Here is a 17,351-nt window from a genome sequence, read left to right on the forward strand (position 1 = left end):
CTGATGTTTATGGGCCACTTATCATATAGTAGGCATTGTGCTGCGCACTGTATATGCATTATCTGACTTGATGGCCTCCATGACCCTATGGATCAGACACTATTGTTATATCTAATTTACAAATAAAACTGAGGCTTAGAGGAGATAAGAAACTTGTTCAAGATTACACAGCCGGGAAGTAGCAGAGCTGAGGAGTCGGTTTCAGGCAATCTGGCTCCAAGCCTGTGACCCCAATTGCTCCCGTGGTTCCCGACCTCCAACCCTGACTGGCTTGGAATTTTCACTGTCTAGTTTGCTATATAGCCCTCTAGCCCCACACCAGCCCCATAACAGATTCTCTTTTCTTCCCATTCTCAGTCCTTATCCTCATCTTCTTCCTTCCAGATGAGGCTGGAAACTCCTATATTTTCTCCTTGTATTATTAAGAGCAATTCTAGGCTCCCCAGCCCTTTGCTCCCAACCTCCTCTTCTATCTCAGATTCCATCAAAGTTCTCGGCAGAACAGAAGGCTTTGCATATAATCACATCCACACCTTTGAGGTTAGGGGTGTGGACTCATAGTACACACATTTTCTGCTACAAGGTAGGGATGACAAGTGTGTGGCATGTGGCTGCCACTCCCCACTCCCGTACCCATGGCAGACATCACAAATTAATGACAGCACGCCTTTCTGCGGAGCCTGGACACAGCCTCCGTTTCGACAGCACAGAGCACCAGAAAGCCATTGCCTGCTGATCTGGCCAGTTGCATAAAATGAAACCTCCTTCCTTCCCTTCCATCTGGCAAAGCCATGACTATACAGAAATGAGACCGGACTGCCCTTCAAAGGGAAAGGCAAACCCAGTCTCAGTAATTGAAAGAGAGTAGACTTGAAAGATGGGCCTTTTACTGGCCCTCAACTCCTTTCTCTGGTCTCTCTCTTCAGCCTAGTCTGTTTTAGTTGAAGGCTCTTTTGAGTGAGAAAAGAAAGTTGACTCCTTGTCCCATGGACGCACATCTCACAGCTGGGTAGGCACTGAGTATTTCCTGTAACAGTGTGGGGGCAGCTACAGGGACTCCAGACTGAAGACAAACTGTATTCACCGGTTTCCTAGCACCGCCTGAGTCTCCCTGTTGCCACCTCTGAGTCTGTAGTGGTCATGTTATGTGTCCGAGCCTGGTCATGACTGGTCTGCAAGACAGAAAGGAAGAGCAAATGAGTCCCGGCCTAATTTAGAGCCATTTGGAGAAGCACCCCCTGCTCAAGTCAATGTGGTGGTGACAGGGTTAACCAGAGAAGTGAGTCTCCCAGAGGAGTTGGAGTCTGTCATCCTTAAATGAGTTGAGCCTGCCATTCTTCTGGCAAGCTTTGAAAAAGGGTGAATGATAGAACTCTGAATCTCATTAGAAACTGAGAGCCAGACATCACTCAATTCTTGAGCTTCAGTTTGCTTGTATTTGAACCAGTAGTATACCCCGAGAACTTCAAGATGCCAGGAAGCTCTTGCTGTGGAGGAGAATGCTGAGCTCTACCTTCCCAAAGAAGGAGGAATGGATGAACATTTACTGAGCACATGCTATGTGCTTGCGTGTGGAAGACATATTTATTTCCATTCCCATGTTCAAACTTCAGAACAGTTGAATGGGGGATAGATTATCTCTCCCTCAGACAAGAAATACCTAGAACTCAGAGAAGTTAAGGAATTTGCTCAAGTCTCACAGCTTATGAGTAACCAAACTGGAATATAGATCCTTGTAAATGCATCATTGAAGCATGAAAGCCAAGGAGCTTATCACCTGTATTTCCTGTGGGGGCTTGTAGGGGAAAGTTCTAGGCATGAGAGGCTGAGCTGAAGGACTGAGCAAAGAGAGAGCCATTGTGGAGACCAGCACCAAGAGAACAAGAGTGAGCACTTAAACCCAAGAAAACAAGAGGCATGTTTGCATCCACTCGGGGGGCAGCAGCTCCTACCTGTGGCTCCTGGAGCTCCCTGGGCTTCAGACGACTCTTTCTCTCCAGCTTGCCATTACCCAGATGTCCTTTTGGGCCTCTGGAGCAGATGCTGTTTTCAAGGCTGGGAAGGAGGTGGGGCATGATCTAGGGGGCAGCTGCCTGACACCCCTGCTCACAGCTGATAAGCCTCTCCTCCTCATGGTACCTCCCTTCAGAGAGCTCAACCCAAGAAGCAGCTTGTGGCTTGTTCATTCTACGGAACTGGCCTTTTTGTAAAATGAAGATATATTAATATTTACCTGGAAAAATTGTTGCTCATATTAAGATCAATACATGTAAAAGCGTTAAGAGATTACTGATACTCCTTTGCCCTTACTATTATTATCTCTTGATTTCTGATTCATTAAGATATAGATTTGAGGATAAATGTATCTCAACCATCGCACCGTCAAAAGTATTTATCGTTTCCTCTGGGAAGAGCAGAAAAGCATCACAAAATCAATTTAACAGTGAAACATTTGGCAGAGTGTTCTTATCACTGTTCTTATATAGAGCTTTTTTAATCAACCAAAGTATAGGATGTGGATGTATTTATGATCAATTATGGACATAATTGAGGATTACTTCATCCCCATGATTACGAATCACAACATAATTTCAAGGAATGAAATGGCATCAGCACCATCATGTCGCCACCATTATCCTGGCCTCACTGTGACAATCTTCCATCTACAGAACTGGGCCCTCCACATTGTTATTGTCAAACCCTCCACATGCCTATAGATGAGGTGCTGTCAGTCTCCTTTTGCAAATAAAATAAAACTGAGTCTCCTTTCTGAGAGATTCCATAATGGTATCACTTCAAATGGCAAAGTCTCAGGGCTAGAATTTGAACTTTGTTCTCTCTGATTCTAAAAGCACACGCTTTCCCCACTGGGTCAGCCGGCCTCCAATATTTCGTGTGTTTTTTTCTCTGGCCCACCAGCCAGTGAAATCAGCCCCACGGACTCTGGTGGTCTGGATGAGGGCCCAACACATACAGCGGAAGTCAGGTTCCCTTCCATCAGCATCTGGGATAATGTAGAAAGGCCACCTTAAGCCTTTGCAGAAACCGATGGCCACCCTGACGCCCTCACAGTACACAGCCCCTATCTGGCTAGGTGTTCCTCACAGTGCCTCCTCCAGCAGTGTAAGCAGTAGAAGATAGCCCCCACTGAGTATGGCTATCATCAAGGGAGGCTTGGGGTGACAGCCATGCACGCAGGAGGCTGGAGCCTCGGAAGTTTGCTTTTCCCTGTAGCTGGTAGCCTTCCAGGCAGCTGGCAGCACTTGGGGTGTCCTGATGCAGGCATAGATCTAAGATGCTGCCTCCCTCCCAGTCTCTGCCTCCACCTTGAGTCCCTAGACTATGCTGTGCTCTTTTCTGCCCTTCCCACATGCTGGCCTGGAAGATTCTTCTTGCTGGCAACACACAGCTACCTCCATATCTACCTTCATACAGCTTAATGAGGCTCCACCCTGGCCTCTCAAATTAGAATCATTGAGGAAGTTAAAACAATAAGTTAATTAAAAAAAAAGATGACATCCAGGCCTCACCCTAGACCAACTGAATCAGAATTTCTGGGAGTGAGGTCCTGTCTCCAGGTTATTTTTACATGCAACCAGCCTGGAAAACTGGTGATGCTACGTAGCTCCAGTGGATTCAAATGTCACTTCCTCCAGAAGCACTTCCCCAGTGTAGCTCCCACCCCACCGCAGTGCCCCCATCTTCAGACTAGAAGAAGCCAGTCAGTCCCCCCAAGAAGCTGCTAGCTCTTGGGCAGAGTGACTGAATCCAGCATGTTCACCGCCTGGGCCTCAGAGCCAGTGCCACGTATGCACCTCGGATGTACCTGTTCTGATGGGCTGGCGGATGGAATAAGAGCAAACAGATATTCTGAAATTCCACTATGATTCATTGATACTGGCTCAGTGCAAGATCCTCTTCTGGGCTCTGGAGGTTTTAGGCTCACTACAACATAGCCCTTGGCCTTGAGATGCTCAAAGTCAGCCAGGGAAGACAGACATGTGAACAAGTAATTATGATATGGCATCTGACTAGGGGCACAGATGGACGGTTGACAATGTCTTCAAGCCTGGGGACCCCAGTTGGGACACCCATGGGCGTGCCTTCAGGGCACGTGGAGGTGGAGAAAGAGAATAAAATGAGAAGGCAGCTCAGTTGGTGAGTTGTAGGGCCCGGGGAGTGGGGTTGCGGAGCTGGGGGAAGCTGGGGGAAAAATTTGCTGGGTGCTTGTTAAGAGTTTGTTGAGTGACTTGATGAATAAATGATTGAATGAGGCTGACCAGCGTCTATCTCAGGAACTGGAGAACTCACTGGGCAAGCATCAATGTATGTTTTTTAGATTTCTTTGCAGTGAGATTAGTTAAAAGAACACAGTTTGTAAAACAGTGACCTGCGGGCTTCAGGCCTGGAGCAGTCTCATGGTTAAAAGAACGTTTCAGAAGCCAAAAGGAGCTTGGACGTAACTCAAGTCCTTTATTTGTATTTCCCAGACACGGTGAGAGAGAGACTGAAAATACACAGTGACGCATCTTGGGGTGTCCGTTGGCTTATTTTTCCGCCCTCCCGTCCACTGCCCTAACCCCTCTCAGTGCCCTGGAGCCTATCTTAGCCAAAGTTTCTCCAGGTGCCCCAGCCCGGACCCCTCAGACCCACCAAATGTCTCCCCTCTCCCTGTCCTCCTGTATCCGAGGGGACACCTCCCAGGAGAGAGGACAGAGGAAGGAGGGAATCAGCAGGGAAAGCAAGCAAGGAAAGAATGTACCTAAGAGAACTTGTTTTTATCAAATACAAGTAAGGCCTGCACTTCCCATGTGAAATGCTATTTCCATCAATTGCCTCAAAATCTAACCTTGGGATCTACAGCCCAGTGATGCGAAGTGTGTCAGCAGCTGTGGGATGTTCTCCTACCATTTCAGTCCAGGGTGAGATTCCCCTCTTCCCGCCCCTCCTCACTCAAGCCTTTCACTTAGCCCTGCTTCCACGCTGAGTTGAGGAGGGGGCCACTGAGCCACCTTGCCCAGGTGCCCACGCTGTGGCCACCCACAATTCAGGCTCTTTCCTGTCAACTCATCTGCCAGCTGAATCAAGTGACTTCAGGCCTATGGAGACACTTAGGAAATCTGGGGTTTTCCTCGATTGTCCATTCTCTTGGGGGGCCAGTACAATGAAGGATGAGCAGATGGACAAGCGGGCAGATGGAGACACCGACAAGCGACCACCACACACAGCAATCAGAGAGGCAGATAGCTCCAGCCGGGGCAGCAGCTGCACAGAGAGGGGCCACCGGCAGCTAAGATGTATTGAGCTGCCCCTTGGTGTCAGAGCTGTCCTGGGCCATTCTGTATGATGGCCATTGAACTGGACAAGACATCCGCAAGGTGGGCCCTACTGCCTGTGACCCACAGGCTCCAGCCATGTCAGAGCCTACATGCACTGCCACCTTCTTGGGTCTCCTTTTCACCTCGCTTTCCTATTCCTAAGCCTCCAGTGACCTTTCTCGTCTCTTTCTCCCTTCCTTCACTTATTCATTTAAAACTACTCTACCACTGACTGGCTGTATAGCCTTGGACAAATTACTTATGCTCTCTGGGCCTCAATGTTAACATCCGTAAAATGTGGATAACAATGGCACCTCTCTTACAGAGTTTTGAGTTGATAGAATGAATTAGAATATGTAAAGCCCAATGCATGGTGCACAGTACGTTCTATGTGTTACCTGTATAGATCACCTACTAAATCCCAGGCACTGGGCACTGTGCAGCTCACAGCATTCCTCCTTTTCCTTCACTGGTGACATCCCGCCTCTGATGTCATCCAGTACTCATGAGCAGGGGCTTTGAGGGCTTTGAGCTTGGTTAGAGAGTCCTGCCCTATGCTGTTCCCTTTTCTCTTAGCAAATTGCAGATCATTTAACACCCCCTCTTTTTCTTCCTATTTCAATTGGCTTATACCTTCTGCGTCCATCCAGAGATCTCCTTCATTTTTATGGCTGAGTGTTCCATTATGTGGAATACATACACATCACATCTTTATCCATTTATCTATGGATGGACACTTGGGTTGCTTCCATATCTTGGCTATTAGAAACAATGCTGCAATAAATACAGGGGTGTATCTATCTTTTCAAATTAGTATTTTTGTTTTGTTTGGGTAAAACCCAGTAGTGGAATTACTGAATCGGATTGTAATTCTCTCTCTCTCTCTCTCTCTCTTTTTTTTTTTTTTTACAAATACTTTATTGTCAAGTTGGTTTCCATATAACACCCAGTGCTCATCCCCACAAGTGCCCTCCTCCATGCCCCTCCACACCCATCAGTCCTGTTTGTTCTCAGCATTCAAGAGTCTCTCATGGTTTGCCTCCCTCCCTCTCCCCCACTATTTCCCCCCTTCTCCTCCCCCGCCGTCCTCCGTTAAGTTCCTCCTAATCCTCCTATACGTGCAAACATATGGTATTTGTCCTTCTCTGCCTGACTTATTTCGCTCAGCCTAACACCATAATTCTCTTCTTAATTTTTGCGGAAGACCCATGCTGTTTTCCACATTGGCTGTACCAATCTCCATTCCCACCAACAGTACACAAGAGGGGTTCCCTTTTCTCCACATCCTCATCAACAACTTGCCATTTATTGTGTTTTTGACTTTAGCCTTTCTGACAGATGTAAAGGGATATCTTTTTGTGGTTTTGATTGGCATTTCCCTGATGATTAGTTGATGTTGAGCATCTTTTCATGTGTCTGTTGGCCTCATGTAAGTCTTCTTTGGAAAAATGTCTCTTCATGTCCTCTGCCCATTTTTTAAAGTAGGCTCTATGCCCTAGGTGGGGCTCTAACTCACAACCCCAAGGTCAAGAGTCACATGCTCTACTAACTAAGCAAGCCAGGCGCCTCTTATAATTGTAATTTTTTTTATGGTTACATACCATTCTTTTTTTTTTTTTTTCCTCTGCCCATTTTTAATCAGATTATTCATTGTTTTGGTCTTGAGTTGTGTAACTTCTTTGTGCCTTTTTGATATTAAGCCCTCATCAGATACACGATTTGCAAATATCTTCTCCCATTCAGTAGGTTGTCTTTTTTGTTTAATTGATGGTCTTCTTCACTGTGCAAAAGATTCTATTTTGATGTAGTCCCAATAGTGTAGTTTTGTTTTCATTTCCCTTGTCTGAGGAGACATAACCTATCTTTGACACCTAATATCAAAGAAATTATTGCCTATGCTTTCCTCTAGAGGTTTTATGATTTGGGGTCTCACATTTAGGTCTTCTTTTAATCCATTTTGAGTTTATTTTTGTGTATAGTGTAAAAAAGTGCTCCACCTTCATTCCTTTGCATGCAGCTTTCCAGTTTTCCCAACACCATTCATCGAAGTGACTGTCTTTTTCCCATTGTATATTCTTGCCTCCTTTGTCATAGATTAATTGGCATATAAACATGGGTTTTATTTCTGGGCTCTTTGATCTCTGTGTCTATTTTTGTACCAGTACCATACTGTTTTCATTACTACAGCTTTATGGTATGTCTTTAAATCTAGGATTATAATACCTCCAGCTTTGTTCTTCTTTCTCGAGATAGCTTTGTTCATTCAAGGTCTTTTGTGGTTCCAAACAAATTTTAGGATTATTTTTTCTAGTTCTTTGAAAAACATTGTTGGTACTTTGATAGGGATTGCGTTAAATCTGTAGATTTCTTTGGGTAGTATAGACATTTTAACAATATTGGTTCCTCCAATCCATGAGCATGGAATTCCTTTCCATTTGATTGTGTCATCTTCAATTTCTTTCATCAGTATTGTAGAGGGTTTGGAGTACAAAGTCTTTCACCTCCTTGGTTAAGTTTATTTTATTTTATTCTTTTTGGTGCAATTCTAAATGAGATTGTTTTCTTAATTTTTTCTTTCTGCCAATTCTTTATTAGCATATAGAAATACAACAGATTTCTGTATATTAATCTTGTAACTTCACCGAATTCATTTAGTTCTAGTAGGGTTTTTTGGTGGAGTTTTTAGGGTTTTCTATATATAGTATTATTTCGTCTGCAAATAGTGGAAGTTTTACCTTGGTCTAACCAATTTGGATGGCTTTTATTGCTTTTTCTTCTCTGATTGCTGTGGCAAAGACTTCTAGTATTATGTTGAATAGAAGTGGTGAGTGTGAACATCCTTGTCTTTTTCCTGATCTTAGGGGTAAAAATCTCTCAATTTTTACCATTGAGCATATTGGCTGTGAGTTTTTCATATATGGTATGTTGAGGTATTTTCCCTCTAAACCTACTTTGTTGAGAATTTTATCATGAGTGGATATTGCACATTTTCAAATGCTTTTTCTGCATCTATTAAGATGATCATATGGTTTTTATCCTTTCTCTTATTATTGTGCTATATCATGTTGGTTGATTTGGGAATACTGAACCACTCTTGTATCCCTGATTTCATTGCTCTGTTCTGTTGCTCTTTTTAGTCTGTGAACTTGGCTGAATGGTTGGAGCTTGGTTAGAGGATCCTATCATATCTTTTTGTTGTTGTTGTTAAATTCTAGGTCATTCAATACCCTGTTGAGGCCAAGTGCCCACAAGAGGACTTAAGCTGCCCATGATGGCCCATAGTGGGTGGGACTCCTTCCTCCCTTGTCCTGGATGACACCCAGTGGGTCAGACACAGAATCCTACTTGGCATCCAGATTTTAAGTTTCTCTAAAATATCAATCTAATCACATCACTTCCCTGTACACGACCACTGATACACTAAGGAAAAGGTCCTCATGCTTTCAACTCTTCACAAGGTCTCATGTGATTAACCCACATAGATTAGGGACTCCAGCTCCTCCTCATCATTCCCACCTTGTACTCGATGTCCCAGGCTCTCTGAACCTCAGCCCCTTAGACGTGCACACACACTCCGTATGGCCTCTGCTTGAGCACATGCTCCCTCTGTCTGAAGTACCATACACCCACACCTCCATACTCACCACCTGTAACCTCCCTTGCTGTACTATATGTCCACTTGCGCCTTACCTCCTCCAGCAAGTCTCAACCCTCAAAGTCTGAGTGTGCTGCATCCTTACCTAACCTTGGACTCACGGGGCAGTCTCAGCCTTGCTGAGCTCCAGGAGGAAGGGCATGGACCTCTCCTCTTAATTGCTGTGTCCCTGGTGTACTCTATAGAGGTTAGGCTCAGTAAGTGCCCATGAAATGAGGTGCCTGCCTTTGCATCGCTGAGGAAGCTCTGCAGAGAGGGAGCAATGTGCATTCTTCCATGGCATTCTGAGGACACAGCTGCAGTTACGCCATGGCTCCTCGCCCCACACTGCCCACAGCCCCACACTCGGGATGTATGGAGTCCTCGGAGACCAGGCCAGCGGCAAAGGGCTGCTGACCAAGCATCTCTCTGACTCACTGGGCAGAGAAGGGAGGAGGCAGGTGCTAATTGCCCGATCCCTCCACACCCAAAGAAAGACCCAGCCTTTGAAGCTGCAGCTGGGCCATGGAGGGGGTGGAAGCAGCCAATGAGGAGATGCCTTGGCTGTGGGCACCTCTGAGCCCACAGGAAATTATTAATAAAGAAATAACAACCTCGAAGCACTTTGTGTGGATAAATGATGACACCCTGTCTTCCCTGACAGCCTGGCCTAAGCACTTTCCAGCCACAATCTGGTTCATCCGGCCCCCTTGGAATGCCAGCGCAGATAATGGAGGGGCCCTGCGCCTCCTTCCAGCCCCGCTCCCCCACCCTAGCATAGCCTAACTGGCTAGGCCAGCCCTCTGACTCCTGTCCTCAAAGCCCTTGTGCGCCAAGACCTGGAGACTCCATCTCGTCTAAAGATGGCAAGTAGGTGACATCTTGTGCCTCAACTCCAAATGGGAACAGGGGGCTGGAGCTTGGTCACAAGGCATTTTGAAGCTAAATGCAACCCTCTCATAAAAGAGGGTGGTGGTCAGCACCCTTCACTACGTATCTCTGATCTAGTTCTGTGACCTTGTTTTGGATCGTTTGCTCTGTTCTTGTCTCACCAACAGCTTGTATGTGCTTTAAAAACTCATTATACATACTCAACAGTCTCTAGCACACGTGCGTACACATTCCCAGATACATCCTTCCATTCCCAGATACATCCTTTCTCTCTCTCAAAATAAATACATATTTTTTTAAAAAGAGAGAAATAGTCAGGATTTATGTAGTTGTTTTTCTTCTCGGTATATTTTATTTTCGTAGAGGCAGAGTGTGAGTCTCCAGCTGGCCCTTAGCCGCGAGGCGGGTCCACCTGGGTGCCAATGCGAGGCAGAGGGGCACCGTTGGCCCTGGGTTCTATTCCTGGCTCTGTTGCTAGCCGACCTTGAGTGGGCAAGTCATTCTGCCCCTCTAAGTGTTAACTTTCTCTCTGCAAAGCGGGCATGATGATGAGGCCTGCCTCTTGGCAGTGTTTTTGGGAATTACTGAGTCCCCGGTAAATAGCCCGCAAATGGTGACCAGCGTTCTGGACCAGCGTTTAGGCAGGAGGGATGCATTGAAGGTTATTGGCACGGACCGGAGTGGGAGCACATGGGGAAGGAGCCTAACAGAAGCTCAGAGCTGAGCCGGGCCCAGGAGGGGCCCGCAGACGGGCAGAGCGCCTCCATCTCAGCGTCAGGGACCCGGGGACCAGGCCAGCAAGGCATAGCATCTTCCAAGCAAGATTTGTGTTAGAGAGGCAGACAGAGAGACAGAAAAGGTTACTTATGGTGCAGAATGTAGGTCTGTGAGTGTTTATGTGTTTATTTGCCCCTGGCCTTTCCCAAAAAGGGATTTGAGACAGGTTGCAACAAACTACCTGCCTACGAAATGATCGATAGAGAAGTCAGAAACAGCCGTAGCCCAAGAGCTGGATTAAACACTGAATTTAGCTCAGAACCTCTGAGCAGCTGAGGCATAAGCAGAGATGAGGGAGAGAAAGAACAAGGGGCTGATACTGAGGACATAGTGAGCTCCATTATCGTGGAGGGCATGCGATTGTCTTCTTTTACAGGACAAAGAAGTTAGAGAGACTATGTTGTGTTTTAAAAATATATTCCTGTAGGCCTGTGTTTATTAAGCATCTACTATGTAGTGAGCAGTGTGCTGGATGTTTCACACACAGAATTCTAATTCTTTTAACAATTCTTAAAACTAGATATTATCATTAACTTCATCTAACAGACAAGGAACCATCCAAGAGTCAGAGAGGTGAAGTGATTTCCTCAACATCGCACAGCCAGTTAAGAGCCCAAGCCAAGATTCAGACCCAGAGGGGTTTGATTCTAAACCTCTTCTGTCACCACCTCGTGAACCCAGGTTCTCGGAGAATAGCTTCCTTGGCACTAAATTCTATTAAGAAATTTCTCACATAGAATCTTAATTAGGGGAAGAAGAGAGCATTGAGTGACACACTAGGCAATTTTCCAGAAATCTCAGGATTGGTTTTAGATGGAAGTTTGAACGTTTTTGTCGGTTGTCTTCAGTTTTGATAAACAGCATATGGACCAAAGCCCTGTGCCCATGTCTTTCTCCTCCTGGGACCGTTTACCTTCCTTCCACGAGGAGTAAGACCTGGGCCCAGCAGGGCTCCGGGGCAGGGACCCAGCATCCTTCCAGACCGGGGTGGGCAGTAGCCGTTTACACAGGCACACCCAGGACGATTTGAATTTCTTAACCTGCCCTCCCCTTTCCCCTTCTTGGGGCTGTGTTTTTATGACCCTTCAGTTTGCTGCTTCTCGGCCCGGGTGCCTCCTCTGAGCGGAGCCAGCCTTTTATGGCCATGGAGCTAATTAAGTAACAGCAATGCAGGAGCGCTTGGAGAGCAGCCCTGGTCCTCATCAGGCCCGGGGCCCGGGAGCCAAGTGCCTCTGGCCTGGGCTGTGGAAGGAGCTCCTGGCTGCGTGTCCGGCTCTTCCTCGGCCCTCTCTCCTGCCGCTCCCGCTCACTTTCCCTGCTCCCTGCGATCAGGAACGCTGGAAGCCACCCCTTCCATGAGCTACCTAGAAACCTTCTGAGACTAGCTTGAGGTTCACCGAACCCCAAATGCTATTTCCATTTCCATGCCGGGGTGATTTTAGCCCAAGAGGGATGTGAGGACAGGCTCTCAGGGGAGCACATGGATGTGTCTTCTTTCCCGGGAAGACATCCCTTCTGGGCGCCAGCGTTTGGGCCCAAGGGCCGCCGGCCCTTGACCCGCAGGAGTGGCTGCAGCTCCTAGCCAGCAGTTTTCCTCAATGGAACATTCTACGCAACCAGCCCTGAAGGTGGGATTCCTCTGCTCCCTTCCTGCAGCTTTGGAGTGGCAAGTTTGTTCTCCGAGGTGTGCCCCCAGGCCAGGCTTACTTACCTCCTCCGAGGGAAAAGTGGGGGCAGACCCAGAAAGGAACCTCAGTGGACATGTGGTGACAGCTGGAAGTTTCCGCTATCGAGGTCACACAGACAAGCAGGCTTTCCTGAGTGTCAGGCTTCCCCGGAATTTCTTCGGTTCTCTGCCTGGAACTTCAGGCTCTCTACTCTCAGCCTCGCCACTGCTCCCCCCCACCCCCCACTCAGTCCCTCCTCCCTCAGCCCCAGGCCTCTGCCCTTCTTCAGACGCCACACTTCTCTCCTGGCCTCTTTGAAATGTGCGTCCTGCCCATAGTAGGGTGCAGAAGCCACTATAAGGAGAAAGAGCCAGGCTGCCTAGGTTCAAGTCCATCGTAGACCTTTCCCAAGCCTCAGTTTCCCCATCTACAAAATGGGGAAATAGTTAGACCACCTTGTGGAGGTGAAGATTAAGCAGGGAATCCTTGGAAAGAGCTCAGCAGGGTGCCTAGCAGAAAATAAGAGCCTGAGATAAAGGGTGGCTCTTCTATTAGCCTCAGGCTTCTATCCCATCCCCCAAGAGCCTGGCGACCTCCCCGTCCCATCAGCGCCCAGCTGCCTCCTTCTCTTGCATCAATGGCCATGGCCCTCTTTGCATTCCAGTCTCTCACCCTCGCTACTCCTCTGTACTTCCCCAACTCTCTGCCGTGCACATGCACAGGAAACGGGTCACTTGTTCCCCAAATGCCCTGATACCCTTGTGTGATATCTGTCTCTCCTTCCTGGATCGCCCTCTCCTATTTCTCACTTGATAAACTCCTACATATCTTGCAAGACTTACTTTAAATGCCCCCTTCTCAGAGAAGCCTTCCCTGCCCACCATGACACACACACATACGCTCACACACATTCCCTGTAGGGCGTGCCTCCCCGTCTTTGGACCCCCGCTGCACATCCCCCCCCATACGCAGCATCACTGTAAATGAATAGTCCGTGCGCGTGTCTTTTCTGTCTTCTTCACAGCCTGTGAGCTCCCAGAGAGTGGGGCCGTGCCCTGTGCCTGTACTCCTGCTGGCACAGGACACGGCACGTACTAGGCATTTAATAAATACCGTTCTCACTGAGGGATGCGTGGTAGGAAGCTTTCTCCCATCCTCCCAATAAATCAGGGCCGCTCTGGGCGGTCAGTGTACCGTTCCCAGAGTCCCTCCCCCAAATTGCCCAAGACCCCCTTAAATTAGTTGATGTTGGCCCCGCAATTCATAATTTACATGTTTTTGCAAATAGTTTAATTAACAATGGTAATAATAGTCAGAATGCTAACATCTACTGAGTGATGCCACGCATTTGATGTGCATTCACTCACTTAGTTCTTACCACCTTGTGAGCCAGATAGGGCTGTTAACCCATTTTGCAGAAGTAAGAACTGAGACTCAGACTGAGAGTAGGGAAAAATGGACCCTACCCTCGGTTCCTTTGATGCCAAATCCTGTGATCCTTCCATCTCCCCTGAGAACCTGCTGCCAGGCCATCAGAAGCTACCAGGGTCCTCACTCCTCAGCTCTCTGATTTCTGATTGGGCTCCTTTCCTGTGCGCTAGCTCCTCTGTCCCACTCCCTGCTCCAGGGCCTGGCCTCATGATAAGAACAATCTGGGCCGCAGGACCCCCTGAACCCCAGGATGTGATTAGGAAGAGAGCAGGCACTGGAGTATGACAAGATTGAGTTCAAAACGGGCTCTGGCACCTTCCATCTGTACGTCTGTGAGCAGGTGTTTTAGACTCTCTGGGCTTCTATATTTTCGTTTCAAAAACGGAGAGAACCTTACTAAGCCTAGTGGTTTGCCATAAGGATTTAGAACCTAGCTCAATGCAGGGCTTACTGTAAATACTGAAATAAATGTTTCCCTCCCTACCTCTCCCTGAAAAAAAGCAACAGAAATCTTTAAAAATATATATTTTTAGAAAGCAATTTCTATGGCATAACACTCAAGGAAGCCATAGCAACCAGCTTCCGGCAGCTTGGTTTCCGGCCTTCCCGAGCTGTACAATAGGGCTGGGACACGGCCTTTGTTACCCCAGCACCCCCGGGAAGATATGGAAGTCATGCGCTCTGTGGGGTGGAGGCATCTGCCGGGTACATTTGCCCAAGCTGATGCCGGTGTCATTGTTATTGGCACCATGGCCCCCAGTGAACTGAGGCCACCCCAGCCCTGTCCCTTAGCGGTCAGGCCACAAGGATGCCTTGTGGTCAGGCCCCACTGGTGACTCTCTTCATCTTCTAAGGCCTGCTTCGTTGTGGGTCAGGCCAGAGCGGCTGGCTTTCTTTTTTTATTGGGATAAAAGCAGCATTTGGTTGGGTCTGGAGAGCTTCCTGACTCCTCTTAGATCTTTGAAACATGGGATGTAAAGACCACAAGATTATCCTATGATCCTGTGTGAGTATGTGTGTGTGTGTGTGTGTGTGTGTGTGTGTGTGTGAGTGTTGCGTGCGTGTTAACCGTGCCAGGAGTGAAGGCAGTGACTCTGCCAGTTGCAGAGGCACCAAGGTCAGCCTCGTAGAGCAGGAATCTCCACTATCTGTGGCCGCCGTGGTCTGGTCGCGGCCCTGGTGACACCGCACCCAGCCTCCCTGCCACCTTGCTCTCCGCAGAGGAGCTTTCTCAGGCGCCTGGCATAATCCTGTGTGAATCGCGGATGGTTCATCACGGTCTATAGTAGAAATCGGCAGTGTCCAAAGAGAACAAGTAGGAGGCGAGGGAAATCAGGGCGTGTCATATTCTGGAATACCCAATAGACACATAAGTGTTCAGGACCAGGGTCCTGAATGCCAATGCCTGGATCAGCCGGGCAGGTGATGTAAATGCAGACGCAGATCCCACTTGTATAGGACAGCAAGAAAAGGCGGGGTCTGCAGAGAACTGGCTGGCACATTCCCCAGTGGTAGGTATTCACGTGCATGATTTTCCAGCACCCCCAGGGGCCAAACAAAGCTTCCATCAGGCCAGATAAGCTGTGGCCTAATATTTACTGACATGAAAAGATTCCATAATATATTGTTAACTATAAAAAGGAGATTATGAAAGTCACATTACTGTATTTGGGTTTTTTAATGTATATGTCTGTACAGATAAAACTATGCCAAGGAAGAAGGAATTACTCCAGAATTTAAATAAGATTTATGGGGCTATTATTTTGCTTCTCTTTTTTCCTCCATTTTCCCCTTTTTTTGTACAATGAACATATGATTTGCCTGTGTCTTTTTTGGGGGGAAAGTGATTACTCTATATTCTTTTCCAATCCACCATCTCCTATTCCTACTCTTTAAGATTCAACTGAAACATCACCTCCTCCAGAGAACCCCACTGGCTCCCTGAGTGGGTTAGGGGCCCCCCAGAAGGGCTCCGTGCTCCCTGCATCAGAGCCATTCTTTGGGGGAGGTCGCTGTCCAGTTACCTGTGCGTACCTGTTCCCTGCTCAAAGGGACGCTAGGGTGGGGACAGGGTCCAATCCATCTGTGTGTACCTCCAGCAGCTGCATTGAACTTAACACACGGGATGTGCTCCTTAAACATTTGAGGAGTGGGGGACCGGATTTGGAGCTGAAGGGAGGAGGGGGGACCCCGTGGAGGCCCCATACATGGGGTGCCTGGGGCGGGGGGCGCTGAGGCACCTGGAACAAGGGGTAAGGATATTCCAGGGAGGAAAGAGAACTGGGATGCATCCCTGGCACACCATCTCTCTGGATGGAGGTGTTCAAATGAGAATAGAGGGGAATCTGGATGCAAAAGATGAGGGGGACTGGGGTGCCCGGGGTGGCTTAGTCGGTTAAGTGTCCGACTTTCGCTTAGGTCATGATCTTGCGGTTTGTGGGTTCGAGCCCCGCGTCGGGCTCGTGCTGACTGCCAGCTCAGAGCCTGGAGCCTGTTTCAGTCTGTGACTCCCTCTCTCTCTGACCCTCCCCTGCTCACGCTGTCTCTCTCTCTCTCCTAGAAATAAATAAAACATTAAAAAAATTATAAAAAAAAAAAGATGAGGGGGACTATGGATGGGGGCTGGACCGTCGAACACAAGAGTCACATGCTGTCTCAGGAACCAGGCTAAGCCTGGCCCCTCACTTACAGAAGCCACTCCGACCCCAGTGCATCTTTCCTTGGATTTCCCTCCCCCCACGCCAGAGCTTGTTACTGCCTTTTTGGCACTAAAAACAGTGCTGGCTTCTGTCCTGAGCTGCGTGACCTGCTGCCCGTGACTCAGGGGCTTAGCCATTCCTAAGTGACTAAGGCTATCACTTCCCGCCAGTTTCCCGTAACTGCCCAAGTAAAGACTCAGTCTGAATCACCGTTTATTGTTTTTAGGGTTTTTTTTTTTCCCCTACCATCCAGTTTTTAAATATCAACCACCTCAGCCAGGCCAGCGAGCTGTTGGACACACCCACACACACACGGGACACAGAGCCCTATTCTGTTCAGGGAAGCGAGGCAGCCGATGGGTCCAGATAGACTGACGTCCAAACCCTGCTTCTATCGCTGCCTGCTGTGCTCCCTTGAGCAAGTCACTTCACCTCTCTGAACCTCAGTTCCCTCATCTGTAAAGTGGGGAGAAGAATGCCTATTTCAGAGGGTTTTTAGGAGGACTGGAGGCAGTCTGTCAAGCCACTGGCAGGCATTCTAGGAATGGTAACTATGATCAAAAAGGTAGGCTCCTCTGTGGAGGAAGGAGCTCACGCAGGTGTGGGTCTCAGGCCTTCTGCCCACCTATCATTTCAGGAAGACAGAACAGTAATAGGCTTCCTGAAACTCATACTTTCAGAGTTTATTTCAGGCTGCTGCTAAATCATTGAGCTCTATTGGTAATAACAACCTTTATTGAGCACTTATGGTAGGCTGGGTACTAGTCTCAGCATTTTATGTTGAGAAATTACTCATTGTAAGCCCATTTGAAGTAGGTATTTTTATTATCTCCATGTACGTATAGAGAAGCTGAGGCACAGGAAGGTTAACTCGCTTGTAGAGAGAGGCAGAGCCAGGGTTTGAATAGAAATGATCGGGTTTCAGGGCACGATG

This window comes from Hyaena hyaena, unplaced genomic scaffold (assembly GCF_003009895.1).
Source record: "Hyaena hyaena isolate Hyena2069 unplaced genomic scaffold, ASM300989v1 scaffold_116, whole genome shotgun sequence".
Lineage (NCBI taxonomy): Eukaryota > Metazoa > Chordata > Mammalia > Carnivora > Hyaenidae > Hyaena > Hyaena hyaena.